Source organism: Cololabis saira, chromosome 4 (genome assembly GCF_033807715.1).
Source record: "Cololabis saira isolate AMF1-May2022 chromosome 4, fColSai1.1, whole genome shotgun sequence".
NCBI classification, from domain to species: domain Eukaryota; kingdom Metazoa; phylum Chordata; class Actinopteri; order Beloniformes; family Belonidae; genus Cololabis; species Cololabis saira.
The window spans coordinates 10,799,649-10,822,564 of NC_084590.1; the positions used below are offsets into that span (position 1 = coordinate 10,799,649).

At 41.2% G+C, this 22,916-nt stretch overlaps 1 protein-coding gene across 1 annotated transcript in view; it reads right to left on the reverse strand.

The window, feature by feature from the left end:
• The window catches only part of pak1 (p21 protein (Cdc42/Rac)-activated kinase 1), a 98,615-nt gene that overhangs the window by 67,086 nt on the left and 8,613 nt on the right, over positions 1–22,916 (reverse strand). The window lies entirely within an intron of this gene.

Below are 22,916 nucleotides of genomic sequence, written 5' to 3' on the forward strand. Positions count from 1 at the left end.
TTCCTTCCTTCCTTCCTTCCTTCCTTCCTTCCTTCCTTCCTTCCTTCCTTCCTTCCTTCCTTCCTTCCTTCCTTCCTTCCTTCCTTCCTTCTTCCTTCCTTCCTTCCTTCCTTCCTTCCTTCCTTCCTTCCTTCCTTCCTTCCTTCCTTCCTTCCTTCCTTCCTTCCTTCCTTCCTTCCTTCCTTCCTTCCTTCCTTCCTTCCTTCCTTCCTTCCTTCCTTCCTTCCTTCCTTCCTTCCTTCCTTCCTTCCTTCCTTCCTTCCTTCCTTCCTTCCTTCCTTCCTTCCTTCCTTCCTTCCTTCCTTCCTTCCTTCCTTCCTTCCTTCCTTCCTTCCTTCCTTCCTTCCTTCCTTCCTTCCTTCCTTCCTTCCTTCCTTCCTTCCTTCCTTCCTTCCTTCCTTCCTTCCTTCCTTCCTTCCTTCCTTCCTTCCTTCCTTCCTTCCTTCCTTCCTTCCTTCCTTCCTTCCTTCCTTCCTTCCTTCCTCCTTCCTTCCTTCCTTCCTTCCTTCCTTCCTTCCTTCCTTCCTTCCTTCCTTCCTTCCTTCCTTCCTTCCTTCCTTCCTTCCTTCCTTCCTTCCTTCCTTCCTTCCTTCCTTCCTTCCTTCCTTCCTTCCTTCCTTCCTTCCTTCCTTCCTTCCTTCCTTCCTTCCTTCCTTCCTTCCTTCCTTCCTTCCTTCCTTCCAAAATATCACCCATTCCTACTTCAAAGTATTCTTTATTTTCATTCATTTAAACCTATAATGCAACGTATTCAACTCTGCTCCACTTACAGTCTGTTCTGCACAGAATTATATTTAAACACCAATAAATTAATGTTGGCCAACATTCAAGTATTCAAGAACATCGGCCTGGTCTTCCTCCTGAAGCGGCGTGGCTGCTCCTGCCACCTGTCCCTTCATTTTTATTTCCAGATAAAAGCTGCACATATTAAAACGTTCCCAGCTCTGTCCCCCGACTGCTTTTCCACCCCAGAATCCAAAAAGACAGAATCTGGTTGAGTAGCCGGCGGCACGGCCTGTATGTGACCAGCACCACTCCCACGGTGGACATCCCGCGGCCTGCCGGCTCCCACCGCAGGGGAACGGCCCACTGGATGTTGTCTCATATGAAACTCTCCTTCCCACTGCTATTTAGGCGATTGTGGTCAGTGATGTCATCTTTTTTTTTTTTTACTTTCTCTCTCCGAGTGACTTCAGTTTGTGAATCACTTGAATCACTCTGTGGAGAAATGTCTTCTTCAGCTTGTGAAGACAGCTGTTCCTCCACTTTGTTGTCCTTCCAGCTTTTTTTCGTTTAAAAAAATGTGTTGCATTCTTCACCGAGTGCTCAGATGAACTGTGGTGATTATTCGTGTTTATCTATTTAGGTTGCTGCACCATGAGACCACAGGACACTAAACCTTCTGCAGTGATTCAGGCTCAAAAACCTCACAAGGATTCCTGCCTACTAGCGACGTGCTGATCCAATCCAGTGATCAGAAATCAGGGAAAATCAGGGCTGATCACATGGTTTCCAAAGGATCGGGATTGGGTGGGAATGTCCATCGATAAGTTGCACCACGATCACAGTTTGTCAGGCAGGGAGTAGACGTAACCTACAAACTAAAGTGGCGGTTGTACTAAGGGCCAATCCCAATACACCCCCTACTTTCTACCACTAGCCCTCCCTCACTACCACTACCCCTAAAAAAAGAAGGGACAGATTTTAGGGCACTTGAAATCTTCCCAGGGGTCTGTCCCAATACTCCCCCTACTCCTACTTTCAGCACCACCACTAAAATCAGGAAGCTGAGAGCCAAAAGCTGTTTTAATTTCAGCTGTAGCGCTGTTAATATGCCACTTTATTAGGTTTTAAGATTTTTTCAGGCGTAAAAGTAACCGTTAAGATCCCCAACCTGGGCTCAGTTTATCCAAATAACGCCTGTTAAGAAATTTGATCTGATGTTTTCGGCGATAAGTACAGACGTGAAGAAACCTGCAGCTCTGTGGAGAATTACCGCTGGCTGAAATAAATCATTTAGGAAGATAAATGTTGGTTTAATAGATGAAATCTAACAGTTGCAGCTATGCCTGTTAAGAAATTTGCTCCGAAAATTTCGGGATTTCTGCCTGCCGGCTCCAGAGCTGATTTATTTAAAATCGACGCAGAGCCTACGGCGTAGGGTACGGCGTACGGCGCGCGTCGCCGCGTAATCTACGCCGTAGGCTCTGCGTTGGTGTAACGCGGAACAATAAATCAGCCTTTATTCTGGCGAGGTTTGAAAAAGACTTTGCAACAACGGGCAAACGAGTGATTATATACATTCACTGTGTGTGAGTGAATATTATGAAAGTAAAATATATATTTCTCGCTAGAAATTTAATCAAAACGCATTTTTATGCAGAAACTAACTCAAAATATTGATTTTATTCACTAAAAAATAAGAAATGCCCCCTATGTTTGTTTTTTTTTTATTCAGTCCGCAAATGACGACGAAAAGCACGAAAAGCTAATTTTTCTGGCCCTAGATCACCTAGTGTGCATCCGAAATCCCTCGTTCCGTAGGGATAGATTTATAGCCACAACACTCGTTTTCTTCACTACCCCTAGATGAAAAGAGGAATTGGGACACCACTACCCTCACGGGAACGCGCAAAATTTAGGGGTAGGGCTGAAAACTAGGGGTAGGGGGGGGATTGGGACAGGGCCTAAGTGAGCTGTAGTCAGTGTTGCCAAATTAGCAACTACATTTAGCGGGTTTTTGGGAAAAAAAGCAACCAGCGACTTTTTTCAGGTGTCATTGAAGACTTTTGCAGACTCTAACTTGAAGGCTTGTATCGTTCTCCCTCTTCTCAGCGAGCGGCCCGTGCTGCCGTTGATTCCTCCCCCTCAGTTTTCCAGCAGCAGTCGCTCTCGGCCGCAGTCACAGTAGGAGACATTCACCTCTCCACGTCCAGACTGCAAATAAAACATGCATCCGCAGCGCCAAAGCTGGCTGATCGTGCACCGACCCGGCACTATTAACAGTAAATGATAATAATTACTCAAACATAAACACTGCACTTGCCTACAGTCAGGACAAAGGAGAAAGGTTGGAATATTGACATAAAATAAAAGAAATTGACAAATGAAAGTTAATTTGTAGTTAAACACATTTAGGGTGTTTTTCATTTCTCTCTCCTACATCACCCATTACAATTACATACTGAGGAGTTTGCAACACTGGCTGACGTTAGAGCAAACTTGAAGTTTTTGTTTACCCTTTTCTTTTTTCTGGATTTCCAAAATATCCACCGCCTTTCGGTATCGCCCGATACTTGAAATCAAATTGCTTGCATCGGAAAAAAGAACAAAAAAATAAATTAAAAAGTGACTGGGACGTCACGACTGCTCATTTCAGATTTTTTCAGATCATTAGTGGGTTCTACCGTCTGCCTGGAAGGTGTTTCAGTCAGTCAAAGGTGAGATGAGGCTCAGCAGAAAAATAACTAAATCTAACTTGATGTGAAACTTTAAAGAAAATATTCAACATTTATAGAAGAAGTTCAATTTTGCACAGATGTCAAAATACATTTATATAAGTGAGGATGAGGCAGAAGCTTTAATTATTTGTTTTTTTCATTCCCTGCCCCCGCCAGGGTCCACACGTCCCCTGACACAAGCAAACAGAGCCGTCTTATAAGTGAGGACGGAGCCATGTGTGCGTCAACAGTGGGATGGGGCAAGCAAACAAAGCGGGGCAGGAACTGAGGAAGCGTCGGCTCTGCAGCTGTCCACACATTCACACCTGAACGCACACACATGCACAGATTTTAATACCGACAGCCAGAAGGTTGTGCACATTAGGGCTGGGGGATATGGACCAAAAGTGATATCTCGATATTTTCTGGCTGAATGTTGATACTCGATATATATCGATATTTTTTCTGTGCCATAATTGGGGGCTAAAAAAACAGTCAGTTTTAATACAAAGCCTCGTGCCAAATGTCACATGGGTACCTTTTATTAACAGAGGTCTGCACAATATCTAAATGTATAAAACAAATGAAATAAAAATAAACTGCCTGCATATATAGAATAAAAATGCTTCTTGAATAAAGTAAAACAAATATCCCTTTCCTGCATAACAATTAAATTAAAATACACTGTACAATTAATACAATGTAGACAGTAACAGGCAGACTTTTCCACTGAGGTTGACAGTTGTGCAAATAACAAAACATTTGTGCAAATCTCAAATAAAACATTCAAGTCAATTTGTCACAAAATAAGCTATATCAAAATCATAAAAAAAAAATGTAAAAAAAAAATTTTTTTTTTTTTTTAAATCGATATAAACGATATTGTCTCGTACCATATCGTGTTTGAAAATATATCGATATATATTAAAATCTCGATATATCGCCCAGCCCTAACAACTGTAAACGCAGATTTATGTGTTGCTCTTCCACCTGTGTTGTTCCCACATATTTAGACTCAGAATGACGGCTGGACCGTGTTAATCTGCCCTAATCAATATGTTCAGCTCAACATACCGAGGGCATGTCAGCCGCTCACGGGGGAATTAAACTCGGTCTCTGGTGGACTCATCTGGACTACATAATGGCTCCCATTAAAGCAGGACAAGACATTTTAGAGCTGTAGTATCCTGTTAAAGAAAGACGGCTGCAACCTCTACAGTTCATAAAGGAAATACTGCAACTACACAAGTGTCAGAGTTTAACTGTAACCATCAGGCCTAACAATAACCAGCAGGGCAGACGTACTGGATGTTCTTCCCCACTTCCACGAGTCATAACAAAGTATGCAGTGCAGGTACATTACAAGATCTGCAGGAAGTGGAAGTTTGTGTTCAACACGTAAAAGGTGCTGTCGGACCACAGGAGCCTTTTCTACCGGAGGGAAAAGCCTCCTACTTTTATCTCCACAACACAGGAACTGACGACAGCCATCGGTTAAAGATGTATATGTTCTTTAAGGTCCCTTTAGTCCCGGGGAATCACCTGTGACCTACCTGCATGGTGTTGGGTTTAACACGTGAGCGGAGTGATGACATTACAAACCAGTCTGTAAACACTGGTAAAATGACACCATGGGAAAAGCCCTTGAAGGCATCTAAGTCTTTTAGGGAGCCGTCTAGTTCCTGTTACCACCAGCAACGCCCCCAGAACTGGTGCAAAAGCAGCTGTCCATCAATATTAGGAAAGTTAGGTGATAAATCTGCCAGGTTATGTAATGTGAACAGGGAATTTACTCCAAAGCAAACACACGTAATCTGAACATACCTAAAGCTCTTCCAACTGTGAAGATCATGACACTCCGGTTACAAATTAAGACAGAAAAATGTAGGATGCAACAATCATACTGAAAATTCTTTGGTGTTGACTGAAAATTAAAAAAAAAAAAAGGCATTTTACAGTTTGACTAGAATTTCTTTTTGTTTCGCTGTGAATAATTCGCTCCGGATAAGCGGACGAAGATGGATGGATGGATGGATGGATGGATGGATGGATGGATGGATGGATGGATGGATGGATGGATGGATGGATGGATGGATGGATGGATGGATGGATGGATGTTACTTTGGGCAGTAAGGAAATGTGGATTACAGTAAAGTATTGAGTAGGCATGGGGCGATATACGATATTATCGTATATCGCGATAAAAAACGGCCGCGATAACGTTATCGTGGGGTACTGTAATTATCGGCAAAAAAAAAAAAAAATTTTTTTTTTTTTTTGGAAGAAAGTGTCAATTCACTCGCCCGGTTGCATATCCGGCCCAGACCGGATACGGATACGGATCCAGCTGTAGAGGCGGAGCGCCGGGCGGAAGTGAAGAATCCCCGACGTGTGTTATTGTTGATGAGCAGGCAGAGCATTAGCACTAGCAGCTAGCGCCGAGATGGCATCAAACATGCAGTCTGACTCTGAATCAGAACTCCAAGATACTGGACAACTTCCAGACGGCGACGCCGCCTAACGGATTCTCTATCCTCCCAGCAAAAGGGTCAAGTCCAACGTATGGGAGTACTTTGGGTTTACACGGCAACATGAACAAAAAGACGAGACTCCTGTCTGCAGACGCTGCTGGAAAAAAGTACCGGCGCCTCAGGCAAATACGTCAAACTTACGGGTGCATCTTCGGGAGAAACACCCGGACGTGTTCACAGAACTCCAGGTAAAAAGAACATTAATTCATGGCCATTGTTGACGTTTGTTTTAAAAATGATTACATATTACATATACATGATTTATAAGCGATACGCTAATATCGTGATAATATCGTAATCGTGATATTTTTGTCCACTAATACCGTGATATGAAATTTTCATATCGTCCCATGCCTAGTATTGAGTAGGGGTGGACAAAAATATCGATCTGGCAATATGTTGCGATACTTTGTCTGCCGGTTCGATATCTTATATATTTTTCCCTTCAAATAATAAATGATCACTATACATACAACTGAAATTTTAAGATGCACAATGCCTTTTACAGTTTTCAACTAACTCTATAACATCGCAATAAATCACAAAAAATGTATATCTCAATATCGTACCGTGACTCAAGTATCGTGATATATATCGTATCATGGAGTCTTTGGCAACACCCCCGTCATATTGAGAAAATCTTCAAAGCAAAGTCGAAACTGTCTTTGTTTTAAACAAACACCCAACCTCCACACACACAAAAAAGATGCATTTTTATTAATAGGTAAACACAAAATTGACTGTTAATTCAGTAAAAACATTAAAAAAAATATGCTGAAAGAATATCAAAGATAAAAATATTAAATCTTTTTCCTTTATCAACTATCATACCTTGTCTATCAACTGAAGTATCAAGCTGTCGCCTTTATCAACATGATTATTACAACAATCCAGTTGGGTTTAGCTCCAAATAGGCTTTGTCTAATCAAATTAAGACTGAAGCACCAACAACTTAGACAACGTAGAGATCAGTCTGAAAATCCAACATGCTGCTCTTTAAAGCGGCTTTGTCCCCCGATGGCTGCTGTCATTCTGATCCGTGTTGCTGTGACACACGTGCGACACATCAGACCACCCATCGTACATGAACACCACATTATTTCTGCTGAGCATGCTAATACATGACTCACAAGTACAGGGCTCCAGACTAACTTTTTCACAGGTAGCACTGGTGCCACCTAGCTTTTCATTTAGTAGCACCAAAACAAATTAGGTAGCACCATATTTTTCACTGCTAACATTAGTTACATTATTAAGCATTAATTAACTGTTTACAGATTAACAATCATTATGTATAGGAAACACATATAGCCTACAGTTAGGCTAATTAATGTGATGAGTTAGTTAATAAATTAAAAGTTGGATAATATAATTTATATAAATGCTTAATAATGTTAATGTACTAACTAATGTTAGGCTAATTAAGGTGACTTTATGGTAAAGTGCATTTTTGCAGCAATATCGCTGCAGAACCAAGAAAATGCTACATCTAGTCTGGGCTACCTCACCCATCAGACAATCTAGCAACAAAAATAAATATAACCATTAATATACAGGACTGTCTCAGAAAATTAGAATATTGTGATAAAGTTCTTTATTTTCTGTAATGCAAAAATGTCATACATTCTGGATTCATTAAAAATCAACTGAAATATTGCAAGCCTTTTATTATTTTAATATTGCTGATCATGGCTTCCAGCTTAAGAAAACTCAAATATCCTATCTCAAAAAATGTGAATATTCTGGGAATCTTAATCTTAAACTGTACGCCATAATCAGCAATATTAAAATAATAAAAGGCTTGCAATATTTCAGTTGATTTGTAATGAATCCAGAATGTATGACATTTTTGTTTTTTTTTTAATTGCATTACAGAAAATAAAAGAACTTTATCACAATATTCTAATTTTCTGAGACAGTCCTGTAAACTTGCTGGCGTGGTTGTGCTTGAACCACTTCTGAATATCCATGGTTACTTTGTGTTAACGGAGCAGCAGAGAGCAGCGTCTTGCTGCTGCAGGAAACTGCGCGCTGGACGCAAATGAGTGACGGACACTGGCTGATTTATGGTACCGCGTTACACCAACGCAGTTCTTACGGCGTAGGATACGCGGGGACGGTGCGTAGCTTGCGCGTCGCCGCGTACCCGACGCCGTAGATTTAACGCGGAACCATAAATGAAGCTTAACGCGGGCGCATTTATCAGTTTTCTTTTCGTCTTTTCAACTGAGCAAACACATAAACTGAGGGTGCAATGCTGATGCACCCTCGTAGAACCGGGCCTGGGCCTGTCCCTCGTATCTTAACCACGGGAACCGTGCCATTGTTGTTGAAAGCTGTACTTTTTTTTCTTCTCCCTTTTTTTTCTTCTCCCCACTCTCCCCCGGGTCTTTCGCCAACCTGTCACTCTCTTCATCAGAAGAAGAAGAATCCGATTCTTGTCGTTCCCTCTGCTAACCATTCTCCTCCTCCTCCACCAGCCTCTGGCACATCTTTCTTCTTAAAATAATCGACTATAGACCGCTTCATACTGCGCTTTGTTTACCTTTTTGAGCGCGCTGCGTGTACGCACGTAACGTGCGCAGACCGTACCAGGTGCAGTCAGACAGAGAGAGAGGGGAAATAGGACTCGCAGGAATGAGCCAGAAAGTAAGATTGTATTATCAACCACTCCATTAAAGCACTAACACAGCCGAGTGAAAAAAAAAAATACATATATATTTTTTTTTCCACTAGTCCTCTTGCAAGTAGCACCGAAGCGACCTCATTAAATTTTAACTCGCACCTTAATAAATTAGGTCGCATATGCGACCTAATAGGTCGCACTCTGGAGCCCTGCACAAGTAGCTGGTAGAGACACACACGCACAAAAAATATGCATTACACTATAAATCCAATACGTAATTACTGGGAGGCATGAAAGAGAGGTAAACCGAGTCTTGAGCTTGGGAAGTCAGTGTTTCCTCTAGGAATTTTTTCAGCAGTGGGGGCATGCTTCCCGGGGGGGTGGCGGCGGCGGCGTTGACTAGGCCCGGCCCAAAGCAATCGGCGCGTGGAAACTCAACAACAATAACGCCTGGCATGATGGCTCATGATATTATACCATCCAAATTATAGCAATAGCACTGATTTGACTAGATGTTGTGTTAAGAGCACAGTATTCTAGTTTAACTTGAATACTCTCACATAGAAATTAAGGTGTCACTGCAGTCCCTCTGGTTGAACCAATACAAAACAAGTATCTGAAATACACAACACTGTATGAGTTATGATAAATCACTATGTAATGAGGGTGTAAATATACAGTTTAACTTGAATACTCACCTAAAAAAACAAACCAATGCCATTTTTCTCAATGTTTAGGGATAAGGAGTTTCTTCAACAGGTCACTTTTTTCTGCAACTCTGTCATTGTCAAGGGACATGAGGATCTTTCTCTGTGGTCATAAGCATGAATGCTTCCAGGTGTTCTTGTGACTGTGTGTTCCCCCCATCACAAAAGAAAAACAGAGAAACATATTTTCTCATGAACAAATTTAATTGTCTGAAAGATGTTTCAAATGTTATTTCATTGCCCGAAAAATATGTTATTTTGTTACTTGGAAAATTTTAAATATGTTTTGTTGGTGAGAAAATATGTTTCTCTATTTTTCTTATTTTTGTGAGGGGGGATATATATTGTTTTTCGGCACTACCTTGTTCTCTATAGCTGATATAACATGAATTACTCCTATGTGGGATCAATAAAGTTCTTATTTTTGCCATCTGAGAAAATTAAATATATTATTTTTGGTGCCTAACTGTTTCCATGTGGGAAGTCAGGATGACATTCCCTTTATCCAAATGCACTTTTGTTCTTATTCTACCAAAGTCCATGTTGTGCACCTTTCCAAAAAGACACATGTTTACAGCACCAATAATTTCTGTATTAATTCTGATTTTTGATCGATTTCTTTTTAGGTTTTGAAGATAATTTTAAAAATAAAACCGGGTTGAACTTTAGCCAAAACGAGGCGTAGTTTAATAGAAAAACACAGAAAAACTCCCACAGGGAACTCAGAAGTTCTTCACAAATAACTTAAAAATCACATAGAGGAAAAAAAAACACCAGCAAACTAACAAACAAAGCAACAAAGCTTAGAGTTAACAAAACCAACCAGCCGATGAACAACTCGCAGCCCCGCTGTTTAACTTCTCCTCCCGGGCTGCAGGTGGTTTAAGGATGATTTATGGTTCCGCGTTAAATCGACGCAGTGCCTACGGCGTAGGTTACGCGGAGACGCGCGCCGTACGTTGCGCGTCGCCGCGTAGATTTAACGCGGAACCATAAATCAAGGCTTCACAGCGCCACTCAGCTCCTCGCCACGCCGACTCTGCGCTCATATATTTAATACATTTATAAAGCCCATATATTTATAAAGCCCCGCCTGGCCGAGCCCTAACACTGTGGCCGGCCGCCATCCGTCCTGGACTACTGGCCGTTCTGTGATTCTCCAGATCACACAGATGGCCAGTCCGCCCTGGCTAATAAGTCTACCTTTTCTCCGGTAATTCGCTGCCTTTATTTCTTACGGCGACTTCTCCTTTTTTTTTTTTCTTACGACGACTCTGACTCACTCTGACCTGGTGCCTAACGTGATGTCACTTTAGGCCGCGCTCTCGCGAGTAATTAACTCCAATAGGATCCCCCAAACACCCCACTCCCTTCCCTCCCCTCCCCTCCCCTCCCCCCACCGTTGCGCTCATCATCACACAGGCTGTGCTGTGAAGGTGGAGAGATGCGGCGATGGTGCATTTGCAAAAAAAAAAAAAAAAAAAAAAAATTATAATAAAAAAAATGTTCAGGCGTGGCGGCTATGATTTAGCAGTGGCGGGCCGCCACTGCTGAATGAATGTAGAGGAAACACTGGAAGTTATCACCTTGAGCTCAGGTTGATTCATTTTAATTGCTCAGCTAAATGTGGTCAACATTGATTGTTTTCTGCACAAATTAAAAAACTTGTTTCCCCGAGGTCATGTAAAGTTCTCTCAGTTTGATTGTTTGTCTGTTAGCTCAAATATACAACAGGAGAGGCTATTAATTACACGTAAACGACTGCTCATCTTCTGATGATCTGCTACTGGATATACCGGAACCTCAGTCTTCATGTTGGACGTTAGGGATGGGCGGTATGGACTAAAAAATGATCACGATAATTTCTGGCATTTATCCCGATAACGATAAAAAAAAATAGCAATTCAACTCCACCTTTGTAACTATAAATCTATCACCACATTCAGTCTTTGGAGCCAAAACACTGATCTAAAAGATACTAAATACTACTAAACTACATCAATGGGAATCCTTCCTTCCTTCCTTCCTTCCTTCCTTCCTTCCTTCCTTCCTTCCTTCCTTCCTTCCTTCCTTCCTTCCTTCCTTCCTTCCTTCCTTCCTTCCTTCCTTCCTTCCTTCCTTCCTTCCTTCCTTCCTTCCTTCCTTCCTTCCTTCCTTCCTTCCTTCCTTCCTTCCTTCCTTCCTTCCTTCCTTCCTTCCTTCCTTCCTTCCTTCCTTCCTTCCTTCCTTCCTTCCTTCCTTCCTTCCTTCCTTCCTTCCTTCCTTCCTTCCTTCCTTCCTTCCTTCCTTCCTTCCTTCCTTCCTTCCTTCCTTCCTTCCTTCCTTCCTTCCTTCCTTCCTTCCTTCCTTCCTTCCTTCCTTCCTTCCTTCCTTCCTTCCTTCCTTCCTTCCTTCCTTCCTTCCTTCCTTCCTTCCTTCCTTCCTTCCTTCCTTCCTTCCTTCCTTCCTTCCTTCCTTCCTTCCTTCCTTCCTTCCTTCCTTCCTTCCTTCCTTCCTTCCTTCCTTCCTTCCTTCCTTCCTTCCTTCCTTCCTTCCTTCCTTCCTTCCTTCCTTCCTTCCTTCCTTCCTTCCTTCCTTCCTTCCTTCCTTCCTTCCTTCCTTCCTTCCTTCCTTCCTTCCTTCCTTCCTTCCTTCCTTCCTTCCTTCCTTCCTTCCTTCCTTCCTTCCTTCCTTCCTTCCTTCCTTCCTTCCTTCCTTCCTTCCTTCCTTCCTTCCTTCCTTCCTTCCTTCCTTCCTTCCTTCCTTCCTTCCTTCCTTCCTTCCTTCCTTCCTTCCTTCCTTCCTTCCTTCCTTCCTTCCTTCCTTCCTTCCTTCCTTCCTTCCTTCCTTCCTTCCTTCCTTCCTTCCTTCCTTCCTTCCTTCCTTCCTTCCTTCCTTCCTTCCTTCCTTCCTTCCTTCCTTCCTTCCTTCCTTCCTTCCTTCCTTCCTTCCTTCCTTCCTTCCTTCCTTCCTTCCTTCCTTCCTTCCTTCCTTCCTTCCTTCCTTCCTTCCTTCCTTCCTTCCTTCCTTCCTTCCTTCCTTCCTTCCTTCCTTCCTTCCTGTTGTGCGTGGATTTAACACAGAACCATAAATCAGTTTCACACAAAAACGTCATCAACGGGAATTTATCATTTTTACCGCGAGATGACAAATTCTTATCGTGGGGAATTTTTTTGACGGTTTATCGTGAACGGTAAAATATCGCCCATTCCTAACGTACACATTTCTAAATGTGTAAAAGAATCATCAATATCAACATGGGAGTTTTCCTGATAATCAGATAATATTTTTGATAAGAGATCAGGGTGCATGAGGAGGTCAAGCTGACACACTTGACTGGCTGTATTTATAATGTGAGGAGCATGTCAAGGGAGGGAGGAGGGTGTCAGTTCCACCCTGTTAGAGGGAGAGGTGAGAACACGACGTGGAGCATCCCCCGGGGTGATGGGGTGGGGAGGTTAGGACTGAGAGCAACGGATCTGAGGGGGAAGGAAAAACATGAGGACGGAAAGAGGAAAAGACATGCAGAGCTCTGTAATCGCCAGAGTTGGGAGATAAAAGCAATTTTTGGAGATGGAAACGCTTCTATTATTAGATCATCTCAGCTCTGTGTTTGAAAGAGCTCTGTCATCTTTCCATAGCTCACTGCAACAACCTCTGGACCAACCCGGGCCTGTTCAACACTTCTGCAGCTCTAGGGAGCATCCACGTTCGTTTTGAAAGGTCTGAGGGCAAAATGATGCTCCAACGTTCACCCCTGACCCAACGGCAGAGGTAGTCACAGTCAGAGCCAAATCCACATTTCTAGGTGAGATGTAGCTGAACATGGCACTCATGGAGACACTCAGCGTGCTAACTGAAGCACACACTGACACAGCGCTGCAACGACTCTCTTTGATCAAGATAAATAATCAGAAATATCGGCCTAACGTGGACGTCTTTCTTCTGGTGACGCTCAGTACTGGAGTTGAGGGGGGATGAGGGGGGATGAGGGGGGATGGCAAATCATCCCCCCAGTAAAACTGCCATCCCCCCTTTACATCCCTTATGTCATTTCATCAATTAATGTGGTTTTACTGATATTTCAACATTTAGAGTCATCACCAGAAAAATAACACCAGAAAAATAACTTACCGGTATTTGACCATTTTCACCTGTTTCAAGTACATTTTCACTTGAAATAAGTAGGAAAATCTGCCAGTGGGACAAGATTTATCTTCTCATTACAAGTAAAAAATCTTGTTCCACTGGCAGATTTTTCCACTTGTTTCAAGTGAAAATCTACTTGAAACAGGTGAAAATGGTTGTTTTTTCCAGTGATGAGTCTTGTTTTAAATGTAATGAGACATTTTAACTAGATTGTGAGTTTTTGCAGTGATCCATTTTACTTATCCTGTGAAGGACAGAGTCATATTGATAAGTTCAGAAAAGTGTTTTTTATTGTTGTGTTTTGATGTATTTGATGTAAGCCCAGTGGATATTTAAAGCTTACAGAAGGCTGCATTTAACTGCTGCTATGTCATTCCTGCAGTATTTCTGCAGGTGTTTTGGTCAGTGCTATTATTTGTAATATATTATATTATTTGTAATCAGCACAAATTATCTGTCCCCATATGATAAAATCCACCATCCCCCCTGATTTCTTTTTTACAACTCGAGTACTGGTGACGCTGAACAAAAAAAACAAACCAAAAAGGCTGTTTACTAGGTCAAAACCTTGGAACAACTGCGTGTCGCACTCGCTTTTATCTCGGTCGTATAAACAGATAATGATGAACATGCTTAAATAAAAATATGAGAAGGATGATTAACCCAAAACACTGATAATTATTATTTCACGTTTATACTCAATATGGACACCTACAGACGCACACCGCCGAGTTTCATTCTTCAGGCCTCTCACCATAGACAAGTACTGGGATCATCTCAGGTCACTTACATATTACTGTAGATGTGGAAAATCATGGGCTAAATATCACCGTAGGCCCTACATTAACCCATATTAGCTTTTTTTTTTTAAATGCACATAGAACTGCTCACTCGTCACCACCCCTCGGACATTGTTCTGACGCGTAATATACAGGACTGTCTCAGAAAATTAGAATTTGTGATAAAGTTCTTTATTTTCTGTAATGCAATTAAAAAAAACAAAAATGTCATACATTCTGGATTCATTACAAATCAACTGAAATATTACAAGACTTTTATTATTTTAATATTGCTGATTATGGCTTACAGTTAGGATTAAGATTCCCAGAATATTCAAATTTTTTGAGATAGGATATTTGAGTTTTCTTAAGCTGTAAGCCATGATCAGCAATATTAAAATAATAAAAGGCTTGCAATATTTCAGTTGATTTGTAATGAATCCAGAATGTATGACATTTTTGTTTTTTTAATTGCATTACAGAAAATCACAGTATTCTAATTTTCTGAGACAGTCCTGTAGAAAGTGAAAGTTCAAAGACTCCAGGGACAGAAAAAAATCACTCAAAATCCCCTAAAGATCACAGTGTTGTTTTATCCCGACGGAGCACCTGACTCTCAGACTGCAGTTTCCAAAAGTAGAAGCGGAGGCAGAGCCCTGGGTTACGGGGCTCCTCTCTGGTGGTCCCGGCTCCCGGCTGGTGCTCAGGAGGCCGACACTCCTCCTACCTGGAGATAACAGTCAGCTTCCTCAGGTGACGCTGAGCCGACCCTTTAGTTAACCTGCTGAACACCTAGATTGCTTGGGGACCTCCCATGATGCTCTGGGCACCTTCCCTCCATCTGCTCTCTTAAGTCTTTATAGTCCAGGGGCCAGAGCCCAAAATTACACTGGTCAGTACCACTCAAGGTGACTAAACTTACTTATAATTTTTCAAAATATCCATGTCTATAGATGATATTCTGGTATGATAACCTTCCTGAGTGGCAGCTGTATCATAGTTATCAGCTCATGAAGTTAAAACCCCCTTCAGAAAATTACATTTTAGATGCTGGTGCATATCCTGGTTTAGACTCATGTACAGGATATCTGTCAATGTTTCTCAATATTGTCTTTGGTATCATTTTAAAGGGGACCTTTTAAACATTTATTCAAGCTAAGATGTGATACATTTCCTGAATCCTTATGGTCCTGTGAGTATTCCAATTGTTGTATTGTGTGTCTCTGTTGTTCCTACATGACACAGGGCTGAAAAGATAGGATATCATTTATGCGAAAATTGTGTAAAAATGTGTGTTGTTTCTAGTTGAAAGAGCTGCAGTGACCTCTATGTTGGTCAGAAAGATTCACATCTTAGCTTGAATGAATGCTTAAAATGATACCAAAGACAATATAGTGAAACATTGACAGATTTCCTGTACATGAGTCTAAAGCAGGATATGCAGCAGCATCTAGAATGTAATTTTCTGAACTTCAGGAGCTGATAACAGCTGCCACTCAGGAAGGGTATCATACCAGAATATCATCTACAGACATGGATCTTTTCAAAAATGATAAGTAAGTTTTGTCACCCTGAGTGGTGCTGATATCTGGTCTGGAACATGGACTATTTATCCAGGTAGAGGCCATTATTGCTGACTTTTAATTTGTTCATACAAATGGGGCGGGTGCTTCACCGAGCGTCGGTAGCGTGACGATTACGGATGAACAAGCTGCAGCCACTGGCTGAGCCGGCTGCCAATCAGTCATATCAGACATACATGTATTGCTTCATGTAAATTGTCTTCAAGAAGATACAGCACAAAGTCCCCAGATAAAGCCAGCATACATCATCGCTTCATTAAAGGAAAATAAATCGAGCTTTAAAAAGGCGAATTCCACTGAACTAACAGATAAACCAAATGGGATAGCGTTGAGCTAAATAGGACTAGATTTGACTGAAATAGATTACCGTATTTTCTGGACTATAAGCTGCTACTTTTTTCATAGGTTTTCAACCATGCAGCTTATACAAAGGTGCAGCTATTCTGTGGATTTTTCTTCCACCGCTCGGGGCAACCAGAATTAGAATCAAAACTAAGACAAAATAAATGCAAAGAAGAGTACACTACAGATAGAAGTAGAAGCAGATTTCAAACAGATAAATAAATACTGGTTATTTTCTCTTGGTTCTGTCCCGTTTTAATCAGCAAAGTTGCTGCCGTGTTAAAAGACACTGCTAGGAAAGGATCTATTTAGGTACAAACATGTACATCATTTACAGTTCAAAATCTTTCTTTACATGTAGTAAATATGTAATCTAACAACATAAATATCTTGCATATCTTTTTTTTTTTTTTTTTTTAAATAGAGCAGATGCAGCTTGTATACAGGTGCGGCTTATAGTCCAGAAAATACGGTATAATGAACTGAATTTGACTTCTTTTGATAGGTTTTGAAATCAATTTGAAGTATTTTCATGAAATTTATATAAATAAACCAATCGTCTATATAAACAAACACTCCAACTTCCCTCATATTGGTTAAAAAAAAGTTTTCTACTGCTTTAAAAATGCTTTAAAAGTGGGACGAAGAGAACGAAATTGAAAGCATCCCTCGGCCAAGAGAAGAATATACAACTAGTGCATGAAATAAAACAAGAGGCTTCCCTTGTCTGACAGTTGGGAGAGATGAAGGGGTATTTATAGATAATAGTATTACAGTTGCTTCACTGAGTACGTCAGACTGACTGAAGGAAAGGAGTAAATGAGAAAGGAAGACAACGAAAAAAGGGCCGAAGTGGGAGAAAGCAGAAAGTGAACACATGGAGGATATGAAGCTTAAAGCAGAGATTAAGGGATGAAGAGCTGGAGGAAAAAAGACGCAACAGACGAGTAGGAGGATCTCTGCAGGAAATGTATGTGCGGAAAAGAGGATAAAAGAGGAGGGGAAAGGAGGAAAGATGAAAAAAGGAAAGAAGGGAGATGGTGCAGTGAGACTGGGAGGGGAGCTAAAGAATAGAGACCATCTGTCGGGGTATTATGGAAGTGTTTTGGCTGCCTGATATCTGTAAAAATGATATCATGATGTTGGTATTTGAAAATATCAGGATACACCGCTGGAACTCCCCCTCTCTCCCACTCAGAGAGGCACAGACAGAGAAACAGAGTATTATTATGTTACATTACTGCTTCAGTCTGATCCAGATCTATGAAAATCCACGCTTACATGCTCCAAGTTAGGCTGAAGCTGGGACTTGTTTTATTATTGATTAACCTGCTTATCACTGGGTCAAAGCAAATGTGTCTTTACTGTGTCCAAGGAAGCTACTCAGGAAAAACAGTGACACTGTTTTGATCCGGGGTGTTCGTCACCTGAATAATCTCTTAAACGTGAAGTTGCATTTTTAGGAGCATTTAAATTAACAAGGTTGTATTTGTGTACAGTATCTTGCGGATGCTATTGATCAAAGTACAACATTACTACTGCAAAGTAGTGACACGTAAACGTACTGTAAGAAAAATGCAACATGAATTATATTTTGCAAGCATGGATTTAATCTTTGTACACATTTCTCACTTGTGTGCATTAGGGCTGGGGATCGATTCAAATGTCAAGAATCGATTCGATTCCGATTCTTAAGATTCAGAATTGATTATCAAGATTTGATTCGATCCCAATATTGATTTGGGTTAGTGTTATTAAAACTGTTTTTGAGCTGTTGCATGAATTATATGACTGTAGTTCTGCAACATATTTATACTAGTATTATATTGAGATTAAACGGTAAGTATTGCAGCTAATGATGCTGTAAGGACCAATCAGCTCCCAGAATGCTGATAGAACTGCTTTCAGAAACATCGTGTGGGTCAGAATTACCAAACGGATCCAGAGAGGAAACAGAGACAGATGAAATTGGTTTTATTTTTTCCCACATTCCGTTTTTATTTGTTCCATTTTCGGTCTATTTTGGTTTTTAATTTTTGAGCATTTGGTTTTTAGCATTTTTTGCAAATGTAACCCCAAGACAGTATATAAAGTAATGAAATATAGACAATTTATGCAATTATAACCTAACACTTTAATGTTTTCATACCTTTAAACCTTTAAACCAGTTATTCTCGTGTCCAACAAAACATTCCTTTTTTGGGGATAAACAAAGAAATAACCAAAAGTTGTAACGTAATGATGAAAAAAAAAATAAATAAATAAAAGAAAAAAAATAAAATAAATAAAGAAAAAAGAAAAAAAAAAAAACGATCTTTAGACATATGAATCGATTTTTAGGAATTCATATGAGAATCGATTTAGAATTGGGAAATCGATTTTTTCAACACAGGCCTAGTGTGTAACTATGAAACTGTGTTTTGTACTTGGTGCTGCGTATCTGAAAAAGAGATTTTAGTTTCAATTGGATTTTCATGGATAAATTAGTAAAAGAAAAATACAAAAAACACTTCAAACAACTGATTTCCATCGTTACTGTAATTGACATTCTGAAATCAGAGTTTTACAGATCGTATCCCTCCCAGATGTTGCTTAGTTTACTAAAAGTAGAGATAGGACGGATCAGACTCAGTATCGTTGCCGAGCGTCGATACCGGCATAATTAACTGATCGGTAATCAGAACAATTGAACCCTTTAGGTTTGTTTGTTTTTTACTGTTGCAATAGACCTACTTTATCTATCCTGTTCAGAGGATGCAATAGTGTGTAACTTATTTTTCTTTTCTTTTTTGTTGTTCTTTTATTGCAAATGTTCAGCAGCGCCCATTGAAACCCCTTTTATCAGAATCAGTGTGGGTTAGATCCGTGTCAGAGGTCTTTATCGGAACCGGATCAGAACTCCAGAAAGCAGATGGGCGTATCGCTCACCAGAACCGAGGTGTTACGATTCTCTGCACCCACCGGCTTACCTCGTAAGTCTTCCTTTGCCGTTTTCAGGGTATTTTTGGACTGCAGCTCGTCACGGCCTCTGCCCCCTGAGCCATTCCTGCAATATCTCAATCTCCAGCTCTCCTCCGTTTCACTCTCTGCACTCTGGCAGCAGCAGACCAGGTGACCCCACCTGCCGTGCATCTCCACTAACCATGAGGTCTAACCAGCCCATCATAACCTCACCTGTGCGCTCAGGCACGCTGTGGTTTACACTACATACATGGAACCAAACCTTCCTCGTTTCCACTAGATATGTCCCAGCTGCTGCCAAGTCTGTTGGAAGGACCCCCGCTTAGAAACCTCCTCCTCCTCCTCCTCCTCTTTTCCAGGGCTCTGGCCCAAAGGACTGACATCGTAAATTACTGGACTTTAGACCTGGCCACATTAAGTTTTCAAAAGTTCAGCGTAACAATCCTTAAATCTAAAAGGTTTATTGTAGAGGGAGGTGTTTCTCTGAGAGTCTACAGTGAGCAGAACCGTAACTGGACCGCTGGGAGCAGGGGAAGCAGACGCCAGCCAGAACCAGCCTGTTCTCTTTCCGCCAGGGTGGAGTGGAGGTGTGGATGTCGTTACTGCTGGCAATTATCTGGTACCGGCTTATTTCTCTGAGCTACTGCTTTACTTCCCAATTATTTCCTGAGAGCTGCTGCTGTTCCACCTGACAAGTCTGAACCCCGTATTTGCAAACAAAAACCAAAGTCTGGAGCTCCGTCAAGGTTTGCAAAATGAGCAGAATTAGTCTTACGAAACGAGCAAGTGAGCAACACTTCTCCACAAAGCTCACGAGCCTCCAAATCCCTCGTTTTATTAGACCAAATTTTCAAAGCATGCAAACCTTGTTTGGAAAGGTTAAGATGAGGAAGATGATGATAAAAATCAGGAAAATTATAAACCTGCTTATTGCATTCACTGTATATTTGTGAATATATTTGCTTTTAATTTTTTTTTATATATATATATATATATATATATATATATATATATATATATATATATATATATATTTATATATATATATATTTTAATCCCCGATTTTTTTCCCATTTTTTTTTTTTTTTTCCAATCACCCAGTACCTAAGTGACAGTCCTGGGGATTGCTCCTCTCTACCAACCCCGGGAGGGCCCTGCACTGAGCTCAGGTCTCCTTCTTAACTTGAGGAGTGAGCAGGCCGCTTCTTTTCACCAGGCAGGGTGGGGTTTCTCCGGCCGAACGTAGCGCGTGGAAGGATCACGCAGGAACACGCCATCTGGCGCCCCGGTTGGCCAGAGGGGGCATGTGTAGCCCAGGACTGTGTGCTTACATTAGCTACCTAACCCTAACCCTAAGGGAAGACAGGGAGAACATGCAAACTCCACACAGAAAGGCCCTTTCGCCAACCCCACCCAGGGTGTGGGCACTGAAGTCACTAACACACATTTCAGCCCACAGCTTCCCCGGCGGGAATCGAACCCAGGACCTTCTTGCTGTGAGACGGCTGCACTACCAGCTGCGCCACCGTGCCCCCTTTTCCATTTAATTTGTTAATATTTGTCCTTTCTTCCCATTTAGGCCTAAAACGCATACGTCTTTATTACTTAGTAACGCCGCCGTACTCCAGATGCTGCAGAGCCACTCTGGCATTGGTCACATCGAGCAACGAACCACTTCCTGTCACTTATTCATCCTCCAAAGACGTCTTAAGTTAACATTCTCACGTTCTTCAACTCAAAAGTCTCCACACCTTCTCTGTTGGGAACAGAGTACGACTGCAGGCAGGACCGTCTAGCGCACGTCACACTTTCTTGCTGAAACATGATTGGACATCCCCGAAACACAAGTTATTGATGGTCTAAAAGTTCAGTGGACTCTTCTGCATTCATTTCACAAACCATCTTTAACTTCCAACAGTATCTGAAACACTCGACTGACTAGGATGAACATTTCCAGTGTGTGAAGCTCCAACCCAGAGTTTTAGGTGGCACGGCTGAACGCAGCTCTGTAATGTAGTACTTACTTCCCCAACGTTGCTCCAACTACTCCATTACTCGAGTGGTTACACACTGATGAATTCTTGCAGTGCATCGTGGGATAGACCAGAAACATTATGTGGGTGTTTTGCCCAAATACTACAAATTGTGCAATTTTTCACATGCTGTGTACTATATTTTGGAAAAACATGCACGTATTACTGGTGTAATATAGATTTAAGAACCTCCTTAGCCTTTTGTTTATTCTGCTTTTGCATTAAATCATAACTATGATCAGACAGGAACTTATGGCCCTGATATCAAACTTTTTAGTCTGTTATGGAGGCAAAACAGAAACAAAACACAAAAAGATTAAATTAACAAGAGAATAAAATAAAATCTTCTTTTTTTAAATGACCAGTTAAGAAATGTGAACAATAAGGACTCAGTTTACCAGCTTCACTGTGTCACGACTTGATGGCGTTAGGGTTTATATTTGTAATTTCACGCTGTGATCGGTGTGTTATTTAAGGTATGATGAGACTGAATGACTCCAGCTCTCTCATTTCTTATTTTGTAAACTGACAATGTTTGATTTAGTTGGTCCAGACAGGAGGACGAACCCTGAACCGGGATTAACCAGGTTGCGTCAGCGTCACAAGCTGCTTCACTTTGTCTTGTGTTAAATCTCCAAAACAACTCATGTGGTAATTAAGTGGAAATAAGAGACTAACGTAGGAAAAAGCATCGACTCCATCCAATGAGTTAATAAGTAAAGTTTAAAAATACACTTGGACAGGACAACTTGAGAGAGAGAGAGCATGTTCTTCTCTCTCAGTCACACTGTTTCATCTATTTGACTTTTACTTGGAAGCATCTGAATAGGAGATATGTGAAGAATGCTTATGTAACATAAAAGACAGACTCACTATGTCAAAGATGCTGACTTTCAAAGACGTGGTACCAACATGACGTTTTTTTCTTCTTCCACTTGAAACCATCAATGAAACAGTTCATCACACATTTAATTACACACACCAAACCGCATCACCTTATCAATAATTAGGGAAATTAGATCATGCCTTTTATTCTACAAAGAATGGACTAATTTACTTGTTATTAATATTATTAATCTTCTGTTATGATCAGTTAATCAAGATTATCTTTTTTTAAACAAATCTGTTGAACCTGCTTATCGTCCCCTCCTAATTAAGTCTCTCAGACGCACGCGCACACACTCACGAGGTGTGACAAAAACCCTCCCAGCTGCTCTGCAGTTCAGTCATTTCCATTTCTGTCTGCTTGTTTTATTAATGTGTCTCTCTTGTCGTCATCGTCACTCGTGGATTTTAGCTGAGAGTGTGTTTCACTGTGAGGTGTGGCCGCTAACAATGAGTGGGTGGTTCCTCCACCATATGGTTTCTGGAGCACGCACGCACGCACGCACGCGCACACGCACACACGCACACGCACGCACACACGCACACACGCACACACGCGCACACGCGCACACACGCACACACGCACACACGCACTGCAGTGGGACACCAGGCTTTGACTGCACATTCACATCAGAAATCTGTGCTGATTTTTGTTTTCCTCATTCATCATGTTTTTCTGTCAATGAGGGGTTTTTTTTTTTTAGAATTTTGTTAGAATAATAACGGGAAAAGGGCTGGATTAATTAATTTCAATAATTGTATTCAGAGTTTACTAGAAATATCTTGAGCCACCTAAGTTACCTATATTAACCCAGGCAGATCTGGCAGAGAAAAATGGAGACCTTTCCGACACCTTACAGAGACCTCGATTCCAATCGAAAAAGGGGATCTATAGATTTGC